Source organism: Mandrillus leucophaeus, unplaced genomic scaffold (genome assembly GCF_000951045.1).
Source record: "Mandrillus leucophaeus isolate KB7577 unplaced genomic scaffold, Mleu.le_1.0 Scaffold208, whole genome shotgun sequence".
Taxonomy (NCBI): Eukaryota; Metazoa; Chordata; class Mammalia; order Primates; family Cercopithecidae; genus Mandrillus; species Mandrillus leucophaeus.
This window is the reverse complement of record NW_012102121.1, coordinates 839,806-856,905: the sequence shown is the minus strand read 5'-3', so window position 1 is coordinate 856,905 and position 17,100 is coordinate 839,806. Positions and strand designations below refer to the sequence as shown.

Here is a 17,100-nt window from a genome sequence, read left to right as displayed (position 1 = left end):
AGCTTGCAGTGAGCTGAGATCTGGCCACTGCACTCCAGCCTGGGTGACAGAGTGAGACTCCGTCTCAAAAAAAAAAAAAAAAAAAAAGTCTAAGTAACAATACAAGGAAACTACTTATCTAGGATAAGGACTGTTATCTCTAAACCCAATACCAAACATTGTTCTAAATAGCAAAACTCTGAAATCATTTCACTGAAATCAGAAATTAGAAAAGGATGTCCATGTGCTATTATTATGTTACATTGTCAAAGAAAGGTAAGAAAATAATTGCCATAAACTTTGAAAAAGAAGAAATAAAACTATTTATGTTTGTCTATGTGACTTCATTATTTGCCTAGAAAACTCAAGGAACTTTAGTAATAAACTATTTGAATTGTAGGTCATTTTGGAAAAGTGGGCAGATGCAAGATAAATATACAAAAAGCACCAACTTCTCTATATTAGCAGTAAGTACTTTGAAAGGAAATTAGAAAACTTTTATTTTCTACAGTTTCATAAAAGCTTAAAATACTTAGGAGTGTAATTTTTAAAAATCGTTTAATTGTCATTTTATAGCTCCCCACCGCAGCTGCCCCCACCCTTCCCTTCAATGATGACATTTGCAGGCTTTAGGGCGACCAGGGAACAAAGCTGGGGTCTGGCAGCCCCACTACGTTTGCCAGCCAGACAGAACAAGTCACGATGACAAATTGTCACAACAATTAGCGCCCGTACTTCGGGAATCTGCAAATTGAGAAGGCCCCAGCTCCTCATTGTACAGGGGTCTATTTGGCAGTGACCTTGCTCTGGAGATGACATTCCTTCAGCCTGAGGGAATTGATGTTGATGAACCCGTAGCATCAATTGGCTCATAATCATCCTGCACCTTCATGCTCACCAGCTCCTCGTTGTAGAGAGACAGTGGGGACTCCCAGTGGAGGATGTACACCTGGCCCTTGAGGACGGACACCTGCGCTGTCCCTTCCACTGGTTCCTGGGCCTTGGTGTTACAGTGGCAGACAAATTTCACACTCAAGGCTATGCCAGAAACCGGTATACATCAGCTCAGCAAATTTCAAGCCCAGGCCTTGTTTGATTTTGCGCACTTCTCGGTACGTGGTGAAGGCCTTGATGTCTAAATGAGTGTGGTAAAGGATGGTGCCTGCTGGGGCCTCACAGATCCCTCGGGACTTCATTCCATTGAAGCGGTTCTCTGCGATGTCAATATGGCCCACGCCGTGCTTGCCTGCAACTTCGTTCAGGTACACGAAGAGCTCCAAGGAGGTCTGGTGGGTGGTGCCAACCTTGACGTTGGTCACCTTCACGGGGACCCCTTTTTTGAACTCGATGTCGAGAATGTCAGGGGTGTTGAGGGCTTTGGCCGGGTCCTGGGTCTTCGTGTAGAGACCTGGAGGCGCTTGGTTCTTGGGGTTCTCCAGAATTCCAGCCTGGTAGCTGATGTGCATGAAATTCTCGTCCATGCTCCACAGGCTCTGGGGAGTGACTGGGATGGGAATCCGATGTTGCTTTGCCTGTTTCATCAGGTGATTGCGGCTCTTGAACTGGTTGTAGAACTCGGGCATCCTCCAGGGAGCAATGACCTTTATCTGGGGGGGGGGGCAGCGAGTAGCAGTGAGCTCAAACCGGCCCAGATCATTTCCCTTTCCCGTGGTGCCGTGGGACACATACTTGGCCCCTCCCGCTGAGCGATTTCCACTTGTTTGCTGGCGCTGCCGGGCCTGGCGAGAGAGGTGCCCAGGAGGTAGCGGTTCTCCTACAGTGCGCTGGACTGGATGGCCGGCCAGATGAACTCCTCCACAAACTCCCTGCTGGCATCCTCAGTGAACACCTTTTTGGTCCCAAGCGTCAGTGCCTAATTCCTGGCTTCCTGGAAGTCTTCCTCCTGGCCAGTGTCGGACAGGTAGGCAATGACGTCATAGCCTTGTTCCTTTAGGAACCCGAGGATGCAGGAGGTGTCCAGGCCGCCACTGTAGGGCGGAACCGCGGAGCCTTTGCTGGACATAGCGTCTGGGATTGGAGGCGCGAGTTCCCGGCGTCTGGAATCTGTCTTCACGGTGCAGTGAACCACTCGGGCTCGGGGAGCGGTGGCAGGCGACAGAGCAGGGAGGAGTATAATTTCAAAATACCAAACCGTCCACAGAAACCAAGAGAATAGTACCCATAACCCAGCTTCAACAATCGTCAATATTCTGCCCTTCTTGTTCCATCCTGCCTTTCCACCTTACCTCCAGGAGTACTTTAAAGCAAATTTCAGAAATCAAATAATTTCACCTTGACAGTAAAATTAGTAAGATATAAGACCTATTTAAAGTTATAAAAGCTCAATTAAAGTTGTAAATATTATCTGAACAAATGTAAAGACATCTCGTGTTCTTTGATGACTTGGAATCATAAAATCTATTTAAAGATTTTTTAAAAATGTATTTATTTATTTATTTTCAGAGACAGGGTCTTGCTCTGTTTCCCAGGCTGGAGTGTAGTGTCAGGAGCATAGTTCTCACTGCAGCCTCATTCTCCTCGGCTCAAGGGATCCTCCTGCCTTAGTTTTCCAAGTAACAAGGAATACAGGCGCGCACCACTATACCCAGCTAATTTTTTTTTAAAGATGAGGCCTTGCTATATTGCCCAGGATGGTCTCAAACTCCTGGCCTCAAGAGATCCTCGTGCCTTGGCCTCCTGAAGTGTTAGGTTTAGAGGCATGAGCCACTGTACCCAGGCCTGAATTTTTAAATATAAACCCAAAAGCACAGGCAACAAAAGTAATAATAGAGAAATGGGATTGTATCAAACTAAAAAGCTTCTGCACAGCCAAGGAAACAATCTACGGAGTTAAGAGACAACCTACAGAATGGGAGAAAATATTTGCAAACCATACATCTGATAAGGGATTAATATCTAAAATAACAAGGAACTGAAACAACTCAATAGTAAGAAAACAAACAATGCAATTAAAAAAATGGGCAAAGGATTTGAATAGACATTTGTCAAAAAAAGACAAACAAGTGACCAAGTACAGTTATCTCTTGGGATCTGTGGGGGATTAGTTCCAGAACATCCTGCAGATACCCAAATCTGCTGATGCTCTAGTCTCTGATATAAAATGATACAGTGTTTGCATGTAACCTATACACATCCTCCCATATACTTTTATTTTTTATATAAAGACGGGGTTTCACCATGTTAGCCAGGCTAGTCTTGAACGCCTCATCCCAAGTGATCCTCCCGTCTTGGCCTCCCAAAATGCAGGAATTACAGGTGTGAGCCACCATGCCCAGCCCACTCATTCAATCTAGAGATTTAAATCATCTCTAGATTACTTATAATACCTAATAAAATGTAAATGCTATATATGAATACTATCCAGCTTCAAGAAAGAAGGAAATCCTGCCATTTGTGACACCCTGGATGAACCCAGAGGATATTATATTATTTGAAATAAGCCAGATACAGAGAGACAAATACTGCATAATCTCGTTTGTATGTGGATTCTAAAGTTGAACTCGTAGAAGCAGAGAGTGGAATAGTGGTGACCGGGGCTGAGAATTGGGTGTTGGGGAGATGTTGGTCAAAGGATACAAAATTTCAGATCTATTGTACAGTATGGTGAATACAGTTAATAACAATGCATTGTGTCCTTGAAAATTGCTAAAAGATTAGATTTTAAGTGTTCTTACCTCAAAAAAAGATAGGTATGTGAAGTAATACATACATTAATAAGCTCAATTTACCCCACAGTGTATACATATTTCAAAACAACATATCGTACACAATAAATATGTATAATTTTTGTCAATTAAAAATGTTAGAAAAAGATACATTGGGCCAAGCATGGTGGCTCATGTTAGTAATCCCAGTGTTTTGAGAGGCAGAGGCAAGAGGATCACTTGAGGCCAGGAGTTCAAGACCAGCCTGGCAACATAGACCCAGTCTCTACAAAAACTTAAAAAACTAAGTGGGTGTGATGGCATGTGCCTATAGTCTTAGCTTACTCAGGAGGTTGAAGTTGGAGAATCACTTGAACCCAGGAGGTCAAGGCTGCAGTGAGCCATGTTCATACCACTCCACTTTAGCCTGGGCAATAGAGCCAGACCCTGTCTCAAAAAACAAAAACGAAAGTAATTGGTTACCTCAGAGGGGTAGGATTGGAAGGTGTAGTAGTGTATGGTCGGGGCTGATTAGCTTTTTTTTTTTTTTTTTTAGTATATCCTTGTATTGCTTCATTTTTTGCACAATCTTTAATACTTTTATATACAAAAAAAATTTTAAAAGTGTGTTTGCTCTGTCTCCAATGTCTAGAACACTTTTGGCACATATTCAATAAATGATGGTTGCATAAATAAACAAATGGATTTTGTTAACATTTGTTGAGTACCTGCAGTGTGGTAGGCATTGGACAGCAGGTACTGCCTTGTATTTGTGTGGTCTATAAGCCATTTGAGTTAATTGGATTCTGGTATATCAGGGAGCAAACTACATGCCCTCAAACATAGCAAACGGAGACAAGGTTACAGCTACTCCTCTAGCCAAAGACAGAGCCTACGCCTGCTCTCGAGTGCATCGTAAGGATCCTACTGATGCTTATTTCATATCTTTGATCTACAGGCACACACCGTCCACACTTCAGGCAATCATTTACACACTGAGGGAGGGTGCGATAAGGGCATGTGGAGTAGAAGTTTTCTGATCCGGACTTTACTGACTGCGCTAGAAAACTCTGATGATATCCTTTCCAGTGTTTCTAAGAACAAGTCTTCCATTTCTAGGCACGATTCTTGCATTTCTAAGCAGCATGTTGTCTGTTTACTTATGATTGTTTTTTGTTATCTGTTAATGTTGGGGTGATCAGACCCAACACCAGGTCGTGGGGGCGACGAAGTCCAGCGGAGTCAAAGAAATGAGAAAAAGACAGTTTGAGAGAGAAAGTGGGACCAGGGGCCCATCGCAAGTGTGGAGGCTGCCAAGGCCCAGAGCTCTGGGAGCCCATGCTATTTAATGGTGCTCAAACAAAGAAACAGGTGGTGAGGATGTGGGGGTTGAAAGGAAACAGTGTATCAAGTGAATGAAAAACATATGTCGGCTTGAGATAATGGGAGTGCTAGAAGCAAGGAGCCAGCTAGCCTAGCAGACATGCAAGCCCTGCCTCAGCTTCTCTCCCAACACTCAGCTTTTTCTCCCAACAGTAAATAAGGTTTTTTTTAAATTTACAAATAAATTATAATTTATTTTATTTTCAAAAATTGGCTCAGTTGATGGGGTTGAATTTCTGCAGTGATTGCTGAATTAATTATTAATTAATTATTATTATTATTTGAGACAGAGTCTCACTCTGTCACCCAGGCAGGAGTGCAGTGGTGTGATCTCAGCTCACTGCAACCTCTGCCTCCCCGGTTCAAGCGATTCTCCTGCCTCAGCCTCCTGAGTAGCTGGGATTACAGACGTGTGTCACCATGCCCAGCTAATTTTTGTGTTTTTAGTAGAGACAGGGGTTTCACCATGTTGGCCAGGCTGGTCTCGAACTTCTGACCTCAGGTGATCCACCTGCTGCGGCCTCCCAAAGTGCTGGGATTACAGGCGTGAGCCACCATGCCTGGCCTAGCTTCTTATCTGGTCTTTTTGTCTCCCTGCTGTCGCCACCTTCTACCCCCTTCAAATCCACACTCCACAGCTTCTAGGGATTATTTTTTTGAAAACGCAACTCTAACCATGTATATCAGACTACCTGTGTAGATTCCCTACCTGTGTAGATTCTCTCAGCTTTATCAGTTTCATAGAGCCTTGGATTATTGTTCTACGCAGGCTCCTGCAATTCCACTTAAGTCTGACCAACCATACTCTTGGCTTCTCCCATACTTCTGGGTAAAGAAGCCAGGGTTAAATCCTCTGGGGCAACTTCGACAAGCAGGAGAAAGGAGTCCCTTCCATGGGCTTGTCCAGGGCATGGTTTTCCCACATAGTCTGTCCAGGGACATCTTGTGTGGCCAAGCAGTGTACTTTTTTAGCTTTCGAGTAAAGCTAAAATTGACTTTGACTCTTTATGGCTTGTCATAAAGGAGTAAGTAGTTGCATTTGTTTTCAATTCTTCCTTTACTTCACTGCTCTGATGCTTTGCTTCCCAATAAAATTGTAGCACCTTAATCCTACCTTTGAGCTCTGTTTTCTAGGGAACTTGAGCTAAGACATGAAATTATTTTCTGCTTGAAAAGCTTTCCTTGGCTCTTTATTGCTTCCAGAAGTGTTTGTGGGGATGGGGACAGCAGTTCGGACATCAGTAGGATGTCTTTTCTAGTAGGTATGGGTGTGTCTGGGCATATTATTTTATTTAATTACTTTGCTTTTTCTCCTTTATATTACAGTTAAGATATTGTATTATTAAAAATTAGGAGTGCAGATAGGTTATGTGTTCCATGATTTTCACTTCAGGATAATAAAGGGCAAGCTACAAAATCTTTCAATAGAAAGGGGACATTGGTAGAGACAGGGTTTCACCATGTTGGCCAGGCTGGTCTCGAACTCCTGATCTCAGGTGATTCACCCGCCTCAGCCTCCCAAAGTGCTGGGATTACAGGCATGAGCCACCAAGCCCAGCCCTGTCTCTACTAAAAACACAAAAATTAGCTGGGTGTGGTGGCAGGCACCTGTAACCCCAGCTACTTGGGAGGCTGAGGCAGGAGAATCACTTGAATCTGGGAGGCAGAGGTTGCAGTGAGCTGAGATTGCGCCACTGCACTCCAGCCTGGGTGACAAGAGCGAAACTCCGTCTCAACAAAAAAAAAAAAGGAGACATTGGGTGTGGTAGGATTCAGTGAGACTTCTGATTACAGGGTCTGGTCCAGATTGCTCAATTTGACATACCTGGTCTCCCTGATCTACTGTTGCCCCCTCTGCAGCCTTGTATCCTACTACATTCTTCTTCCAGCCCTCGAGGTCCAAGACAGAAGCGTCTGCCCTCCGGGTGGCAGGATGAATAAACAGATGAAGGGTGTCAGGGGCTCACACAGTTTATCTCTTAAGAAGGTTCTTGGAAATTCCTGCATGGCTCTCTCCTTACATTTCTGTGGGCAGAAAACCCATATGACTCCACGTGGCCTCATGTGACTAAGCTTTATGGAAGGCTGTGAAATATGCGCTTTATTTTGGGCAACTACATGTCCAATTAAAATTTTTATTATTATGGAAGGAGGACAAAATGAAAATTGGAGATGTTGAAAAGTCTCTGCCAATGTTCCTTTGCACAAGAAAAAAAAAATTGAGTTCCTCTCCTTTTCTTTTTGACTTATTACTTATGTTGCAAATATGTTACAGATTTGGATGCTTCCATCTTTTAACTTTGTTTAAAGATTTCTCTCATTATACAAAGTTTAACAATTATGCAGCTCAGTGGCCTCCAACCTTTTTGGTACCAGGAACCAGTTTTGTGGAAAATAATTTTTCCATGGACTGGTGGTGGTGGTTGGTGGGGTATGGATGGTTTCAGGATAAAACTGTTCCACCTCAGATCATCAGATATTAGATTCTCGTGAGGAGCACACAACCTAGATCCCTTGCATGCCCAGTTCACAACAGGGTTCACACTGTCATGAGAATCTCATGTGGCTGCTGATCTGACATCAGGCAGTAATGCTCCATTGCCTCACCTCTTCCTGTGAGACCCAGTTCCTAATAGGCCACAGACCCACAACCCAGGGGTCGGGGACCCCTGATGTAGCTAAATTAGGCATTCTTTTTTTTTCTTCATTGTTTCTGGGATGTTTATGTTTTGCTTAAATAGGGCTTTCCTGTTCATATGTTCTTACATTTTTTTCTGGTAATTTTATACTTTTGTTTTTTGACTTTTGGTCTTTATCATTATCTGGCATGTTTTTTTTTTGGATGGTATAGTGTGAGGTATCTTTATTTTTTCAATTTTTACCTAATTGCTACAACTTATTTATTAAACTTATTTATTGAACTAGGCTTCATTTCTCATTCATTTGAAATACCACATTTATGGTAAGTTAAATTCCAATACATACGAGTCTGTTATGGACTCCCTGTTCCAGTTCCATTGAGCAATTACTCATATCAAATTTTTATTACTATAATTTTCTAGAAAGTTTTTTTTTTAAATTTAGGTATGTGATCTCACTATGTTGCCCAGACTTATCTTGAACTCCTAGGCTCAATCTTCCTGCCTTAGCCTCTGAGTAGCTGGGAGTGAGCCAACATGCCTGCCTTGTAGAAATTCTTTATTCTTCCTTCTTTTTCTTCTCCTCGTACTCCCTACTTCTTTGTCTTTCCTACTTCCGTTTAACCTAGCCAAGCTAATACAGTACCCCCATGAAGATGAAGCAAGCAGGTGCACACTTCATTCTCTGTCTTCTCAACAATAGCTTCTTCTGTACCTTTCCTACTCATCACCTTTCCATTTCTTTGGTGCCCAGTATCATGCCTTCTAGGTCTTGCATTGTGTGGAAATTCTGGAATTAATAGGATTGCTACTTGTAGTTCAGACTTTTTTTTTTTTTTTAAACACTTCTTCTTTTTGGACCTGCATTGTGCAAAATCTTCTGTTTTTCTCTATTGCTGGATTTAAAAATTCTCTTTAGGTTCTCTGAAGATGTAAAAACATCACTAACACCAGGATATGTGGATTCAGCTTTTTATTTCCTCCTTTATTCATCTTCTTTGACTGCTTGATTGATTTCTTCAGGAAGGATGAAGCTCTTCTCTGACGTAGTGAGTGGGTGAATCTCAGAATCATGTGGCACATGAATGAGGTACATGGTGCTCAGTAGTCCCATATGGTCTTGGGAACAATTTGCTGCCCCAAATTCTGTGTGAATTTGTCCTGGATGCAGATAATGAGGAAGTTCATGTGACTCATAATGATGAGAAATAGGAGCATCCCTCCCTATGCTCCACCTCCCAGGGCTCTTTGGACTATTCTACTGTGACCTACCTTGACTTTCTCTATGGTCATGGCCTATCTGAACAGTGTTCTTTTTCTTAAACATTTTATTAACTCGGCCGGGCGCGGTGGCTCACACTTGTAATCCCAGCATTTTGGGAGGCTGAGGCGGGCGGATCATGAGGTCAGGAGTTCAAGACCAGTCTGGCCAACATAGTGAAACACCACTTTGACTAAAAATACAAAAATTAGCTGGGCATGGTGGTAGGTGCCTGTAGTTCCAGCTACTTGGGAGGCTGAGGCAGGAGAATTGCTTGAACCCGGGAGTCGGAGGTTGCAGTGAGCCGAGATTGCACCACTGCACTCCAGCCTGGGCAACAGAGCAAGATTGTGTCTCAAAACAAACACACAAACAAAAAACATTTTATTAGCTCAAATAGTTATTATTCTGGATGAATGTTCTATGTGATTTGTCAGATTCTATTTTTAAAAATTAGGATTTTCCTTTGATTATTTTTAATTTATCAATTAATGGGAGGGGTATTGCCCATATTAACCATGTTGGATTATCAGAACAGATTTTGATGCCAAGAACTGGGACTCCAATGGGTTTTGTGTATATGTGAGTGTGTGTGTGTGTGTGTATCTAGAATGGTGGTGGTGGGAGGTAAGCATGGAGGGCTTTCCTTTATAGCGTCATGTTCATAGCAATTTTAGAGGGAAAAGTAAATTTGCTGGCTCACTCTGCCATCTTGGATTAGAGGCTCTGATAACTTTTATGAGATAAAACAATCTATATTTAAAAAGAATTCAAGGCCAAATAAGCCAATACAGTCTAGTTTACATTAAAATGTTAATACATTATAAAGTCACTGAAGAATATACATGGAAAAATTGCCATAGTAACAGTCATTTTCATGAAGTGGATTTAGATACTAGATTCTTGAGTGATGGCATGCCTTATTATTTGCTTTAAGGCATCTTTAGTACTCGCTTTCTTGTCTCCTTGGGGAATAGAAAATGGGAAAGGGACTTGTACGTGATGCAGTTCTGTGGTTGAAAGCCACAGAAGTCAATTTTGGCTTATTTAAGTTGAAAATGTATTGGTAGGATGAAGGGATGGTTCATAGAGTTAAAGGAGATGTGGAAGACAGGGGATTCAGAGAGGGGCTATGGAAGGATCAGAAATTTGGAGCAACTCTAAGGACCTGGGGACCAGTGATCATGGGACAGCTTCTGATATGGTTAGGCTTTGTGTCCCCACCCAGATCTCATTTTGAATTATAAGCCCCCTAATCCCCACGTGTCAAGGGAGAGAGCAGGTGGAGGTAATTGAATCATAGGGGCAGTTTCCCCCATGCTGTTCTCATGATAGTGATTCTCATGAGATCTGATGGTTTTATAAGGGACTCTTCCCACTTCACTTAGCACTTCTCCTTCCTGCTGGTTTGTGAAGAAGGTGCCTTGCTTTCCCTTTGCCTTCTACCACACCATGATTGTAAGTTTCCTGAGGCCTCCACAACCATGCTGAACTATGAATCAATTAAACTTCTTTCCTTTTTAAATTATCCAATCTTGGGCAGTTCTTTACAGCAGGGTGAAAATGGACTAATACAGCCTCTTTAGGGCAAACATAAGGATGAGTGAGCTCTTACTATTTTCAATTTTGTTTCCCTACATTCAGAGTTCAAATTCCAGGGAGGTTCTTATCTGCCTGGTTTGAAAAAAAATTCTGTGTGTGTACACACACACACACCCACACCCACACCCACACATACACATTTTCTTTTTTCTTGTAGAGAGGATTCTTGCAGAGAAATTGTTCTAGTGGCTCACAGCTTTTTCAGATTATAAATAGTAAACTACAGGTAATAGACTAGGGATGATCATACAAAAAAATGCCAGTTTCAAATGGAGAAACACGTTATGTTGGAACAGCTTCATTTCATTTCTGAGTGTGATTTTCTTAAAACTTGTCTTTCTCTTGGACTTCTTGTATCTTTCATGTATCTATGTGTTCCTGCTGTCTTATCTTCTTTTTCTTCATTTCTGATTTTCATCAGTAAATTTCAATCACGAAGATGCTGTGCTTTATGACCTTCCCTAGCCCTTCCTCTGTCCTAGGCAATGTCCAAAATGCTACGTGTTTCTAGGTCTCACTTTTCCCCCTTCCTTCTGTCCTCTTCCTTTAGTGTCTTACTTTTAAGACCAGTTAAATATTAAAACGTGTATAACTGGTTAACAGTATAACTGGTTAACAGTAAGTTAATGTTACCTTTGACAGATTGCATTTTTGTTTCCAATTCTTCAACCCTCCTATATCCCTGCCTTTTGCCATGGGACTTTTTGGTTCCTCTCAGTAGAGAGAGACTATATTTCCCTGTCCTACTGATGTTGGGATTGGCCATGTGATTTGCTTTGGCCAATGGGATGTCAGCAAACATGATGTTGGCAAAGGCTTAAAATATGCTCGTGGGTTTTGGCTTGCCCTCTTGTGCTTCTGCATTGCCATGAACATTTCTTGGTTTTCTGCTGTTCCCAATAGAAAGTGTGACATATGGAGCAGAGCTGCCCCAACTGACTCGCACACCCACAGCCTGAGGCTGATGTGTCCCAGCAGACCTGTAGACTTAAGAAAAAAAGAATACATGCTTCTTGTTGCATGACCTTCGGTTTCGGAAAAATCTGTTAAGCAGCGCTTTTGTGGCACTATTTAATGAATACATTACTTTTACCAGTGAATGCATTTTCATTTAAACTGGGGTATTCTGGAGTTCATATTTGTATTCATGTGAATATTTTATAGATTCATTCATGGTAGCAAGAAAATGCCAGGCAGAAGGTGTCTTGTGGGATCTCCTCAGTATGCACCAGGAGGCAAAAACCTACTAAATACATGTTGGATGCCCGCATTAGATGATCAGTGTTTTCATTAGAGAATGGAGTAGTTCCTGAGAAGCCTTCGTAACACAGAATCCTTTCCCAGTGAAGTACAGTTTCACTATAGTTCTGGTATATAGGTTAGAATGTGGCTCTGGTTACTACGAACTTGCCAGGGCTCTGATGGGCTCTTGAAAGTGCTTAATATGGTACCCAGCAGATTTCCAGGTAGAGGTCCTCCAAGGCGGAAACCAGCAACACTTCCCTGGAACTTGCTCTGTCTATGAGATCAACTTTGAGTTTATCCTCTAGTTTTTTCTTTTCTTTTCTTTTTTGGTCTATAAAAATCAGTATTTTAATTTTGAGAGGCTTCTTATTTGTGGCAGCAGGCAGTATATAGAGGAGTGCTCATCTGTCATCCATGTCTTCCAGGAGCTCATGCTCTGAGAAGACACTGAACTGTGTTTTAAAATCTTTTAATTTATCGATTTATGGAGACAGGGTCCCCCTGTATTGTCCAGGCTGACCTTGAACTTCTGGGTTCAAGTGATCCTCTTACCTCAGCCTCCCAGGTGCCTGGGACTAGAAACACACACCGCCACACCCAGCTTCTTCTTCTTCTTCTTTTTTTTTTTTGAGGTGGAGTCTCACTGTGTTGCCCAGGCTGGAGTGCAGTGTTGTGATCTCGGCTCACTGCAAGCTCTGCCTCCCAGGTTCATGCCATTCTCCTGCCTCAGCCTCCTGAGTAGCTGGGACTGCAGGCGCCCACCACCACGCCGGGCTAATTTTTTTGTATTTTTAGTAGAGATGGGGTTTCACCATGTTAGCCAGGATGGTCTTGATCTCCCGACCTCATGATCCGCCCGCATCGGCCTCCCAAAGTGCTGGGATTACAGGCATGAACCACCGTGCCCGGCCTCTTCTTGTTTTTTTAGCTTACATAAAATACTTGCTTCTTATAAAATAACCAAACAATACATAAATAAATGGCATAGTATGTAAAAGTTCTCAGTAATCCTGCATCTCAGCAATAACTACTGCTAATTCCTTCAGATATTTTTCTATGCATTACAAATGTATGCTTTTTAAAAAAATTTAACAAATGGAATTACACTATAATGTCATTTGCAGCTGGCTCTTTTCCTACATGACAATATATTGTAGCCCTCTTTCCTCGTTAGTCAGTACTCTATTGGAAAGGCCATTCTCTTTTAGGTATAATTTTCTTCTGCTTTCTAGGATTATATCATAAGCCAACATAATTTTCTTATTTTATTTTTTTGAGACAAGATCTCACTCTGTCACCCAGGCTGGAGTGCAGAGTAGCTGGGACTACAGGCACATGTCACCATGCCTGGCTAAGTTTTGTACTTTTTTGTAGAGATGGGGTTTCACCATGTTGCCTAGGTTGGTCTCGAACTCCTGAGCTCAAGCAATCTGCCGGCCTTGGCCTCCCAAAGTGCTAGGATTACAGGTGAGAGCCACTGCACCCAATCAATATACTTGTTTATTTGCAACTGCTGAAACAACAAAAACTTGGAAGAAAAAATTTTAAAAAGGATTAGATAACCAAAATCAATGCTAGAAAGTCCAGGTGATAAAAACTCATACTCTTTACTCAGGAATGGATTTCGTCTGAGGCAATTTTGTTTTAAAATTTAAATTTATTTTATTATTTTTTTTAAAGACAAGGTCTCATTCTGTCTCCCAGGCTGGAGTGCACTGGTGAGATTAAGGCTCACTGCAGCCTTGACCTCCTGGGCTCAAGTGATCCTCCTGCCTCAGCCCCCTGAGTAGCTGAGACCACAGGAGCATGCTACTATGCCTGGCTGATTTTTGTGTTTTTGGTAGAGATAGGGTTTTGCCATGTTGTCCAGGCTGGTCTGGAACTCCTGGGCTCAAGTGATCCTCCTGCCTCAGCCTTCCAAAGTGCTGGGATTACAGGTGTGAGCCACCATGACTGGCCACCCTGTTTTTTTTTTTTTAAACTTTAGATGCAATTTGTACACCTTAACATAAACCCTTAGTAGAAGTAAGACATTAGAGGGAAAGGAACTGTTAGAAGTCTGCCTGTGGAAGCAGGAAGAAGTGACAGATGCCATCTGACTCCGAGGAAGGATTCAGAAAAAACATTTCAAAAGAGTTTTAAAAAGACAGTAACCCAGGACCTTTTAGTATAGAGGCAGAGGATCAGCAAATCCTCAAGTTTCTGAAAGTAGTCCCAGTGAGAGGGCTGGTGTTCCTGACGGTCGCCAGCCCTAGGAGAAGACTTACTGTTGCCCACTGTGTTGAAACAGGGAAATTGTTATGCATCTTAGGAAAAGTTTCATCAAAATATGTAAAATCAAATGTGTAAAGGGCAAGCTCCATTTACATGAAGAAGGTAATTGGGTAGTTCCTTCTTCACCTGTTGAGTAGACCCGGTTGACCATTCTTTCCTTGAGGGGTGTGGAAGCAGCGTGGGTCCACTTCTCAGGCTCCCCACTTGCAGATAGTTTGGCCTTGAGACTGAGTGCATTCAGGGGAATGTGAGCAGAAGGGAAGGCATCTTATTCCGATCTGGTCCATGAACAATATCCTTCTTCCTCTTTCCCCATCTATTGGTGGGATGTCAAAGTTCAGGGCATCCTGAAAAGCCGGTATTGAAGACGGCAGGGCTCCATCAGCCTGGCTCCCGACCTTCCTCTCTATCCAAGGCTGATTAGACTTTTTAAAAAACATTTTTAATGTGCACAAAGAGGCAATGATTAGACTTTTAGGTAAGCAAGAAAGTAATTTTCATTTTGTTCTACTATTGAGAAAATGGGGTTCATCTTTATAGCTGCAAGCTTAATCTTCAGTTACAGTATAACACAGAGGCACATACTCCTACCCCAGGCAACCTGCAATCTATGAAGATAGTACAGCTCCACTCGTTTATATTCTTTTGTGTGAAGTCTCAATACCATGAAAACATGACAACCAATGGACCTGGTGAGCTTTTCAGCATAGTGTCCTCCCATCGTCCAGTGGTTGATCACTAGGATCCTGCAGAACGCCCAGCTCTCTACGTTTGGCATTACATCGTCGCTGCTTTTGGCCTTGAATGGGGTCTCAGTGGGCCTGGAGAACTTCAGTTGTACAACCCTTGCACTTCCCTGGAAACGGTTTGGTTCAAATCTTTATGTCTTGTAGCACAGTTTTGTAGTTTTCTTTCAATCTATACCCTCCACATTTCTCGTTAATGGTTATTCTTTATATATAAACAGATCATGTTGCTATTAAAGTGGTGGGATGTATATTTTTCATAATATTAATCATATTTGATTTATTATTCATATGTAGCAAAGTTAGCGATTTGGGTAATTTGTTGTGTAACCAGCTCCTTAGCGAATGTTTTGATTAGTTCTGATAGTTTGGTAGTTGATTTACTGAAGTTTGTATGTGGATTGTCATTCAATAATTCTTACCCCTTTCTGATAGTTTTACTTATTTCTTTTTATTGCCTTCTCCCCACCCTTATTTGTTAAAATATTCAAAGCAATGTTAAATAATAGCTGTAATATTGGGTTATTCCTGTCTTGATTATAAAACTTATTCTATGTTTGTAACAGGCTTGATTTCTTATTTTTTGTTTTTTTCTATTCAGGGACATGTGAATTTTATTAAACAAAGGAAATTGTTCCCTAGTTTAATGCTCTGGAATGGATTACAGAGCATGGAAATTACCTGTACCCTGGAGGTGTGTTATTTTCAAATTATGTTAACTGGGGTGTGGAAGAAAATCACATAAATTCTTTAAGAAGAAAGAAAATCGGAGAAACAAAATACAATTTTCCCCTTTAAAAATAGAAGCCAACTTATCAGTAAAGTACTTGTTAGCTACATTTTGAAGGTTCAAAAAAAGTATCTAAGACAAATGCATTTGCTTTGATTGAACTGTCCTCCAACATCTGACACCCAAGGAGAAGATAAGAATTTTTCTAGCACTAAAAATCCTGTTGGTTCCTATCTTGTAGCGCACAATAGATCTTTTGTTTAGTTTACTGTCTCTAACATTTGTGAAATAGTGTTTAGACACATTATATTATTATTATTATTTTTAAGACAGAGTCTTACTCTGTCCCCCAGGCTGGAGTGCAGTGGTGCAATCACGGTTCACTGCATCCTTGAGCTCCCAGGCTTACATGATTGTCCCACCTCAGCCTGCTGAGCAGCTGGGACCACAGGTGCACACCACCGTGCCTGGCTAAATCTTGTATTTTTTTTTTTTTTTTTTTTAAATAGAGACAGCATTTTGCCATGTTGCCGAGGCTGGCATTATGCTATTTTAATAGTAGTTTTTATGAAGAGGAATAATGAATAGCTTGTGTGTTCAGTGAGGTAAATGATTCACAGAAAGCTTCTGAGACCATCCTTAAAGGTGAATTGTAATCAACATTTATATAAAAACATACAGCTGATCTCTTCTATAATAATAGATTAAAAATGAAATAATTTTTGACAGTTTTGCCCCCCTGAAACCTAAACACAATTCAATAAGTAATATGGTGAGATAACTATATGGCCATGGATAACCCCAGATTATAATGTAAACCAAACTCATCCAGTCAGTGTACAAAATGGATAGAATGTAAACGTATTTGGTGCATACTGTATGCAGAAATGGGCACACACTTGTAGGCTATGTGCATCACCCGCTGTCCTCAGCCCCTTGATCTGCCCTCCCCTCTTCTTCACCTCCCCTCCCGCTTTGAGAAACCCATTCATGGGGGAACCCAGTCAGCCTAACTTCCTTCTCCTTTTCCTCCGTTAGCTCCCCCAGCTGTGAGCTTGGAGGCAATTGAGGCTGCTCACAGGTGAGTGTGCCAGGTGTGCAGCTGGCTAAGTGGGATTTTCTCTTCCTGCAGGGAAATAGAGCATACCTAGGAATGACCCGCCAGCCCTCCCTCCCAGGAGGGATCTGGGGGGTCAGCCTCCATCTTCTCAGGGTCACCTTCCCTGGGCCTGAAATGCTACCTGACATTTGACTCAAAGTTGACAGACTGGGCTCAGGGCTGTGTGAGGCCAGGAGGGAGGGGCACAGGAGCTAGAGCTATCTGGTGTCTGGACCTGAGCTGCCAGGAAGTTGTCCTGTGTAGGCTCCATCGAAGCTGTGCTGGTCCATGTCGTGGGGGACTGCAGAAGACAGTGGTGTGAGCAGCAGGTCCCACTGATGCAGCACTGCAGGCTGCCCTCTGATGGGAAGGAGGAGGGCTGCTATGGGCTGAAGGTGTCCCTGCAACGTTTTGGTGTTGAAGCCCTAACCTCCAATGTGTTGGTATTTGGAGGTGGGGCCTTTGGGAGGTGATTAG

At 42.2% G+C, this 17,100-nt stretch overlaps 1 pseudogene; it reads right to left on the bottom strand.

The window, feature by feature from the left end:
* Window positions 1–764: 764 nt before the first annotated feature.
* Window positions 765–2,002, bottom strand: LOC105539637 (annotated as a pseudogene).
* Window positions 2,003–17,100: the final 15,098 nt, after the last annotated feature.